The sequence below is a fragment of the Dasypus novemcinctus genome (assembly GCF_030445035.2).
Source record: "Dasypus novemcinctus isolate mDasNov1 chromosome 8 unlocalized genomic scaffold, mDasNov1.1.hap2 SUPER_8_unloc_1, whole genome shotgun sequence".
In the NCBI taxonomy this organism is placed as follows: Eukaryota; Metazoa; Chordata; class Mammalia; order Cingulata; family Dasypodidae; genus Dasypus; species Dasypus novemcinctus.
The window spans coordinates 507,241-517,522 of record NW_026688123.1 but is presented as its reverse complement, the minus strand read 5'-3'; the positions used below and the strand labels follow the sequence as shown (position 1 = coordinate 517,522).

Here is a 10,282-nt window from a genome sequence, read left to right as displayed (position 1 = left end):
CATTCAGATAATATTTCAGTGCTATTAATTACATTCACAATATTGTGCTCCTCTCACCACCATCTATTACCAAAACTTTACAATCACCCGAAACAGAGGCTCTGTAGAGTTTAACCCTGGACTTCCTATTTCCCAACCCTACCCTGTCCCCTGCTAACTTTATTCTAGATTCTGACTCTGAGTCTGCTTATTCTATTTATTTCATATCAGTGAGATCATACAATATAGGTACCTTTTTGTTGTTGTTTGCTTCCATTGTTTACATTCATTTATTTATTTTTAACTGTTAATCAAATATTTTATTATTTTATTTTATTTTTTAATTATCTCTTTAAAAAGTTAATAGATGATGCAAAATGTTACATTAAAAAACATAAGAGATTCCCATATACCCCACTTCCCACCCACCCCCCAATTTAGGTAATTTTGTGTCTGCTAATTTCACTCAACATAATGTTTTCAAGGCTCATTCCTTTTTATGGGCTTCTTCACATTGCCAGTTACAAAGGAGCATGAGAAAACTTTGTTGAATGATGGATATATTCAATGTCTTAATGTGGCAGTGAATTCATGGATATAGTAGTTTAAATATTATGTCCACCAATTATGTTATGCTCCTGCCTTCAAGAGGTGGAGCTTACTTCCTCCCCTGTTGAGCACAGGCTGCCCTGGTGGCTCACTTCTAATGAATAGAACGTGGCAGAAGTGATGGTGCTTCCTGCCAGTGCTAAGTCATAAAAGGCATTGCAGCTTCCTCATTGTGCTCTTCCAGGTCACTCACTCTGGGGGAATCCAGCTGCCATGGCATGAGGACACTCAAGCAGCTCTATGAGGAGTCCCATGTAGCAAGGAACTAAGGTCTCTTCCCACAGGCAGTAAGGGCCTGGAACTTTCTGCCCACAGCCCTGACAGTGAGTGATCTTTCCCGGGGATTCTCCAGCCTCAGTCAAGCCTTCAGGTGAGGCTGCCTAACTGAGGTCTTGACTGCAGCTTCCTGAGAGACCCTGAGCCCCAGTCAGCCAGCAAGGCCACTTCTGGATTCCTGGCCCACAGAAACTTGTGAGATAATAAAATCTTCATTGTTTGAAGCTGCTAACTTGGGGATAAATTTTATGTATATATTTATTTTTATTTTATTGAAGCATATAATTCACACATGGATATACATAGACATTAAGTATATAGTAAAAGTTATGAACTTACAAAAATAAACATACATAGCATCATACAGGGGTACCATACATCATCCCACCACTAACACCTTGCATTGTGAAACATTTGATACAAACTATGCAAAAGCATCATCAAAATATTACTAACTGTAGTCCATATCTTACATTTGGTGTATTTTTCCCACAATGCACCCTATTATTTTTACAGTATGTTTTTCTTACAAAGATTGTGAACTTGTAAAACAATCATGCACACTTGCATAATCCCCATACTAACACACCTTCACCAATACACCACACTGTAGTGGAACATTTTTACAGATTATGAGGTAATACCATCAGACTATTACCATGAACCATGGTCCATAGCATGCATTTGGCACACTCTTCCCATGTCCACACCCCACCCTCCCTTTATCAACACAGTACACCTTTGGCATTGATGCAAGAATATTATAGTATTGCTGTTAACCACCTTCCATAGGTCATGCCAGTTATATTTTTCCCATGCTTCTCCACATTCCCGTTGCCCTGCACTATTGATGTTCATCTGCTCTAGTTCACAGAAGCACTCTCTTCCATCTGAACCATCAACTACAATGCTCATCCATCTTGGACTTCACTGTGTTAGTTCCTAGATTATTCTCTTGCTTTCTTTCAATTGACATTTACATCCTAGACTACCCTTTTCAGCCACAATCCCATTTATAAACCAGCTGCTACTCACTCTAATGTGTTACCATCAACTCTATCCATTTTTGCACTTTTACATTAAAACTTCTCTATACGTTAGGCATCAGTAGTCCTTCTCAGTCCTCCTCTTATCTCCTAATGACCTATCCCCTAGGTTTTAAATCTGTGAGTTTATTCTTGGTATTTAGTTCATGTTAATGAGACTGTGCAATAGTTATCCTTTTGTTCTGGCTTGCTTTGCTCAGCATAATGTCTTTGAGATTCTATGTTATCATTATGTGTCCCAATTTCATTTCTCCTTACTGAAGTAGAGTATTCCATCATATGTGTATATAGTACCACATTTTACTTATCCATTCATTGCTTGATGGATAATTGGGTTGTTTCCATCTTTTGGCAATTGTAAATAATGCCGCTATGAACATCGATGTGCTAATGTCTGCTCGTGTCAGTTTTTAGTTCTTCTGGATATATTCCTAGTAGAGGAATTGCTGGATCATGTGGCAGTTCTCTAGTTAGCTTTATGAGGAACTGCTAAACTGTCTTCCACAGAGGCTGCACCGTTTTACAATCCCATCCACAGGGAAGGAGTGTTCCTTATTATCCACATCCTCTCCAGCACTTATTGTTTTCTGTTTTTTTTAATAATGGCAATTGTATGTGATGTGAGATGATATCTCATTGTCATTTTGATTTGCATATCCCTAGTAGCTAGTGATATGGAACATTTTTTCATGTGTTTTTTTGTCCAGTTGTATTTCCCTTTGTAGAAATGTCTATTTAAATCTTTTCCCCATTTTTAAATTGGATTGCTTGTTCTTTTAATGATCAGTTGTATGATCTCTTCATATAGAATGAAAATCAAACACTTATTAGATATATAGTTTCAAATATTTTCTCCCCTTGAGTGGGCTTTCTTTTCACCTTCTTAAGTCCTTTGAATCACAAAAGTGTTTTAAGTTTGAGATGGTCACATTTATCCATATTTTCTTTCATTGCCCGTGTTTGCAGTATAAGGTTTAAGAATGCACCACCTACCACCAGGTCTTGAAGATTTTTTTCAGCATTGTCTTCTAGGAGCCTTATGGGTTTTCCTTTTATATTTAGGTCCTTGGTCCATTTTTGGTTAGTTTTTGAATAAGGTGTGAGATAGGGATTCTCTTTGATTCTTTTGGATATGGATGTCCAGCTCTCCCAGCACCATGTGTTGAAGAGATTGCTGTGACCCAGATTGATGGTCTTGGCAGCCTTGTCAAAAATTAATTTACCATAGATGTGAGGGTATATTTCTGAATGCTCAATTTTATTCTATTGGTCAATCCATCTGTCTTTATGCCTGTACCATGTTGTTTTTACCACTGTTGCTTCATAATATGTTTTAGAGTCAGGAAGTGAGAATCCACCAACTTTGTTCTTCTTAATCAAGATTTTTTGGCTATTTAGGGCTCCTTACCCTTTGAAATAATTTTATAATTTGCTTTTCCATTTCTGCAAAGTAGGCTGTTGGAATTTTGATTGGGATTACACTGAATCTATAATCAATTTGGGAAGACTTGATATCTTAATATTTAGTCTTCTAATCTATGAACACAGAATGCTGTTTCATTTATTTAGGCTTTTGATTTCTTTTAGCAATATTTTTATATTTATATAAATATTTTTACTTTTATATTTTTATATTTAGCCATGTGTGCTGAGGAGGAGACCCTCACTGAGAATTATTTGTTCCTCAGAACCATTGGAAAGGGTGGCTTTTCCATGGTGAAATTAGCATGGCATATTCTCATTTGTCACAAGGCAGCCATGAAAATCATCCAGAAAACTGAAAAGTCCACCAGCCTCCACATGCTCTCATGATAGGTGAACACACTGAAGGCCTTGAAACCTCCAAACATCATCCAGTTGTCTGAAGGTATTGAGAACGTCATGGAGTGAAGTACACCAGAAGAGGAGAACTCTTTGACTACCTCATGGCCCAAGGCCCTCTGTTAGAACAAGAAGCCCAAGAGAATATTCACCAAGCAGTATCTGCTATGCAGAATTGCCACCTAAGTTTATTGCCCATAGGGACCTTAAAAGAGAAAACCTGCTTTTGGAAGCTGCTGAGAATATCGAGCTTGCTGATTTTGGCTTAAGTAATACATTTAACATAGACCAGAAGCTGAAAGCCTTGTGTGGCAGTCTCTATTGTACTGCCTCCAAAATCTTTAAGGGACACATATATGATGGGTCAGCTGTCGATGTCTGGAGCTAAATAAAATTAATAAGAAAATGAAATAATAATTATTTTATTTATTTATTTTTAAAAAGATTTATTTAATTTTTTTCTCTACCCTTCTCCCACCCCCACCCCCCTACCCCATGTCTGCATTCTGTGTCCACTCACTGTGTGTTCTTCTATGTCCTCTTGCATTCTTGGCAGCACCGGGAATCTGTGTCTCTTTTCATTGTGTCATCTTACTGCATCAGCTCTCTGTTTGTGTGGTGCCACTCCTGGATGGGTTGCACTGTTAGGCATGGGATGGCTCAATGCAGAGAGCACTCCTTGTGCATGGGGCTCCCCTATATGGGGGACACCCTTGTGTGGCACAGCACTCCTTGTGCATGGCAGTGCTGTGTGTGGGCCAGCTCACCATATGGGTCAGGAGGCCCTGGGTTTGAATCCTGGATGCTCTATCAGTTGAGCCATGTCTGCCTCCCATAAAAGTTTTAAACAAGAGAAATAAAATTCAGAAAACTTTAAAAAAATAAAAAATTGGGATTTAAAAAATAATGAAAAATATTTAAGAAATTTTTTTGACATTTTGCCATTCATCACTGTAAGATCTGTTGTCCTATATGTACACTGACATTTTCTTCCTTTTGTTCCCATAGTGTCTTACTTTTTTTCATTTTGTCTTCAAAGAAGTTTTAGGTCACAGTAAATTCACATAAAAAATACAGTGGATCCCATTTACCCCACATTCTCCCTGTTTCCCCCTTCCCATACTAATCTTTTTACATGTGGATGATACATTTCTTACAATTGATGAATGTAGCTACTAACCATGATCAATAGTTTACATTCTGGTTTACATTTTTGACCATACACTTTTACAAAATTTGGTGAAATTTAACATGGCCTGTAACTATCATTGCAAGATCATTTAGAACACTTCCATTGCCCCCAAAATACCCCCCTGTTCCATCTATTCTATTCCTCCCTTCCCCTCAATTCTATAGTTAGCAAAAAAATCAGGAGAGGAACAGTTCAGTGGAGACATTGGTCTCAGCCAGAAGTAACATGACTTCTCAATTTAATAGGAGAGAAAGTGTAGCCAATATGAGTGATTGCAAGGAATATTTGAAGACTTTATATGAAAGGGTAATTTGAAAATTGTTTATTAGGAGGTTATTTATTATTTATCTGTTTATTAGGAGGTTATTCTATCTATTAAAAATGAGGTATAAGGTTAGAATAAGCATGATCAAAAGTCATGGAGAAGACTTCATGTATTTATTGAGACCAAAGCAATAATTAAGTTATCAAGACACTAGAGTTGCCAGATATATTTGATAGTCACTAGGAGTAGTGACTTTGTGTTTATACCAGGAACAGTATCCTAATTTCATAATGTGTCAGAGGCAATCATGGAAAAATGCAGGTATTTAGGTCTTGATTACTAGAGGTAGCCGTTAGTACGAGGGATATAAGAAATTAATTGTTGGACTTGTAATGTTGAAATGTATAATTGGATTAAACTAGACAGTGAAAATGAGGAGAGAGCTAGGTCAGAGGCTGATGTTTGGTGAGAGGCATGAAGGCATGAGGAGATTCCTGTGAACAAGCCAAAAGGGAGGTGGTCATGACCACAGGGTGTGGCCTTGGATGAGCAACGTGAGATGGGACAGTCCAGGTAAATTCTAAGTGTGGTGAATAGCATGCCAGGAATTTAAGCTTGGCACACAAGCTGAACAGCATTCAAATTCTAGCTGTGTAATCTTCTAGGCATGTAATTTGATCATGTTATTAAAGTTTGGTGAACTTCTCATCACACCCTTTGTTAAACTGTTTAAGGAAAACAATCAACAGGATTACTGTGACAATAAATTAAGGGAATCTATGTAAATATTTTTCTCTTTCTAGACTTGAGGTAAAAATGTGTGTTTACTTCACTTATGACACATTAACATTTTTGTCCTTTGAATGAGGTTAATTATTAAACAAAGTTTTAAGGGAAGAATTTACAGTTTATAAAAAAATAATGCTTTTACACTTATGTATATTTATATATAAATAGAAGGATGTTGCAGCAATATTGATAAATATAGGACAGGAGTTCAGCAAGCATTTTCTTAAAAGATCAGATGGGCAAACACCCATCCATTCTATATTTTCTGAGCCTCTTTGTCCTACAAGGATTTTGTCTCTATGCACAATATTATAATCTATGTATTTCTGCTAATTTCTAATGATTGGTATTTTCAGAGCTGGACTTGGAGGATGAGTGACATTGGTCACTCCAAATGAATACATATTTAACTTATTAACTCCTTCATGAAATAGATTTTAATTTGTATGAATGATATCCAATGGTATAGGAGAAATATCTAAAAGTCAGGCTTGAGGGAGTGATAATTCTTGAAATCCCAAGTGGGACAACCAAAATGATTTAGGGCAAGTGTAGATAAAAGAGCAGAAACTGGAAGGATTGAAGTGGGTGTTTTCCAGAGGACTGGGAGGGACACTGGTGAAACAATGAAGTCCTGATGTATGCAACATGGATGAATCTTGAGGACATCATGTTGAATGAAATGAGTCAGATGCAAAAAGACAAAACTTTTATGGTCTCAGTAATACAAACTAATAAGTAAACTCATGTAGCTAAGATCCAGAGCATAAGTTACTAGGAGATACAATGAGGATAGAAAATGGGAAACTGATGCTTAATGTGTGTAGACTTTTTAATAAGGTTGGCTGTAAAGATTTTAAAATGGATACACATCATGGTAGCAAATTATTGTAAGTGCCATCAACAGTGTTCATATATGGGCATGATTGTGGTTGAAAGGGGAAGTTTATGATTGTGCCATTAGAAGGAAACTAGAGAATGAACTTGGCACTATATAACATAATGAATCCAGTTGTGGATGATGAATGTAGTCAATAATACAAATATGAGTGTTCTTTAATGAACTATAATAAATGTATGCCACTCATATGTGGTGCAAATAATAGGGTGTTATAGGGGAACAATACAAATAATGCAAATTCTGACTATAGTTAACAGTAATATTGTAATATTTTCATCAACTGTAACAAATGTACCTTAACAATGCTAAAGAACATTAATAGAAGAAATAAAGAGTATGGTATCCTTCTTTTTGGAGTAATGAAAGTGTTCTAAGTTCATTTTGTTGATGAATGCAAAGCTATGTGATTATGCTGAAAGCCATGCATTGTATGTTATGAATGGAGTGTGTGGAGCACAAATAATTAAAACTTTTAAAATGAAAAAAATCTAGCAATAATGTCATTCAGTTCCTGGCTTTGGTGCTAATAATTAGGAAGATTTTCTTGGTTTTTCAAGCCCAACACTGGTGCCTACATTGGGTTCACAAAAATTTACTTTTCTAACATCAAAGTATGATATACTCATTCATTATACAATATTATTAGTGACATCTACTCTCCCAGTCTTTGACTCATGCAGAGTAGAAATCATGTATGTCAAGGTCATCTTTTATACCAATTCTTAGCAAAATGAGCAGCTCAAGAATTTTATTGGCTGAATTACAGATTTTATTTTCAGGCATTTTGTGATGTTTAAGAAAGAAAACATCCACAAGGTAGTACTTCAAGAGATATAAAGAAGTCTGTGTCAGCATAAATTCAGGCAGATTGACCAATGGAACTGAATAAAACCTCAGAAATAGACCCTCACAGCTACAGTCAAGGGATTTTTGATGAGGCTGTCAAGTCCCCCCAGCTGGACTGGAAGAGTCTATTCAACAAATGGTGCTGGGAAAATAATAGCCATATTCAAAAGAAACAAATGTGACCCATATCTCACATCTTATAGAAAAATTAACTCAAAATGTATCAGGGGCCTAAATATAAAACACACAACCACAAAAAACCTAGAAGATGTTATAGAGAAAGAGCTTCAAGATCTTGTGGTGGGTGGTGGCTTCTTAAACCTTACATGCAAAGCGCAAGCATAAAAGGAAAATATAGATAAATGGGACCTCGCAAAATTAAACACTTTTGTACCTCAAAGGACTTTGTCAAAAGGGTGGAAAGCCAGACAAGTATATGGTAGAAAATATTTGGCAATCACATATCAAATAAGGATATAATATCCATGATATACAGAGATCATATAGCTCAAAAATAAAAAGACAAACTACTGGATTTTAAAAATGTGTAAAAGATTTGAAAAGACAATTGTCCAAAGAAGAAATAAAAATGAAGAAAAAACCACATGAAATATTGCTCAACATCAGTAGCAATTAGGGAAATTGAAATGAAAACTACAATGAGAGAGAATTGTGAAAAGATGGTATTAGATTAGTCAGGCAAGCCTCAATTCTCTCACAAAAACAATGGAGAAAAAGTAAAAAGCTATCTGAGGGAACTGCTATGGGGGTCAGCAAAACAGTACAGTGCTACACAAGTGCCAGGAAAGCAAGAGACAGAGAGAGGAAGAACCCAAAACAACAAATGCCAGTTACCAAATGCCTGCAGTTTTGGGGCTGGCTCCCCTCCCCACCCCAAAGATATTAAGCTAGGGTAAAACCCCTGGTTCACTGCAGCTGACTGAGAAGGGAACAGATTTCTTCCTCCCTTTCAGCTCATTCAAGACAAAATGGACAGGGAGGTGGGAGGCTTTTTGTGAATTTGGCCAGTAAAGCCCCATAAGAATCTCAGCTGTGGATAGATGAAGACAAAGGAAAGTGATGACTGAAACACTTCCATGGAAATATGTGGTATTGAGTGCCATCTGCAACATGTCTGAAAATTGGATGGGAAAAAAAAGTTTCTACTTCTCTCTGTATCCTATATATCCTAACCACTGGGAGAAAATCTACACCCCATTGGTAAGCCCTTGGTCTGATTTTGATAACCTAAGCTGGGTGATTTTTTTTAAATGGGAGAACACTAATGCAGTTACCCACCACCACAAATTAGGCAGGAGATTTTCCTATACTCAGAGAAATTGCACATCTGAGTACAATGGGTAGACCTCACCCTGGGAAAAAACACCTTTGTAATCTTTATATCTCTCCTGCTAGGTAAGTATGGGGTAATTTGAAGAACATAGAATAAATTGAAACTTATTACAAAAATAACAAAGAAGAGCTGTGAAAAAAAAAACGTGGAAGAGAGAATTTGGCCATCAGAGTAAATTCACCAACATATTCAGATAGCTAAACATCAGCAAATAATCACAAGCCATACTAGAAAAGAGGAAGAGATGGCCCAGCCAAAGAAACAAACCAAATAACCTGAAGAGATACAGGATTTAACATAATTCATAAGTGATAATCACACAACCCTCCTAAATCAATTCAAAGAATTTAAAGAAAATATGACTAAAGAAACAAAGGATAGTAAGAAGATACTGAGTGAGCATAAAGAACAATTTGAAAGCCTGCAAAGAAAAGTAACATACCTTATGGGAATGAAAGACATGATGGATGAGAATAAAAATATATTGACATATATAATTTTAATTGCACTAGGACAGAATTAGTGATTTCAAAGACACAATATCTGAATTGAAAAGTCAGGAAAACAGAAAGAGAAGAGAATGGAAAAAATGAAACCAAGTCTCAGAAAATTGAATGGAAAAGAGAAATGTTTATATATATTATCAGTGCTCCAGAAAGAGAGGAGACTAGAAATGGGGGGAGAAAGAATATTTGTGGAAATAATGATTGAAAACTTCCCAAACCTTCTGAAAGACATAAATATCAATATCCAAGAAGGACAATGCACCCCCAGACAGAATAAATCCAAATAGACCTACCCTGAGACACCTACTATTCAGAATGACAAATATCAAAGATAGAGGATCAAAAGAAAAGAAAAGCAACACATACAAAAGATACTTGAAAAGATTAAGTGTAAAACCCTTATCAGACACCATGGAGGGGAGAAGAATTCTCTATCTGGCAAAACTGCACTTCAAAAATGAGGGTGATTTCAATGTTTTCACAGACAAATAAAATTGATGAAATATATTACTGAAATATCAGAATTATAAGAGATACTGAAGGGAGTGCTGCAGCTTCCAAGGAAAAAGCAATGGTGAGATTTCCAGAAGAGTACAGAAATGCAAGATTATTAGGAAGGGTAAAAATTAAAGTGTAAAAAGGCAGACAATAGAATGATATTCTGAGGAAAGCAAAGGACAAAATGGATGATGTAAGTA

The 10,282-nt window shown here is 36.3% G+C and overlaps 1 pseudogene; it reads right to left on the bottom strand.

The window, feature by feature from the left end:
* Positions 1 to 8,994: 8,994 nt before the first annotated feature.
* Positions 8,995 to 9,148, bottom strand: LOC139438468 (U1 spliceosomal RNA; annotated as a pseudogene).
* Positions 9,149 to 10,282: the final 1,134 nt, after the last annotated feature.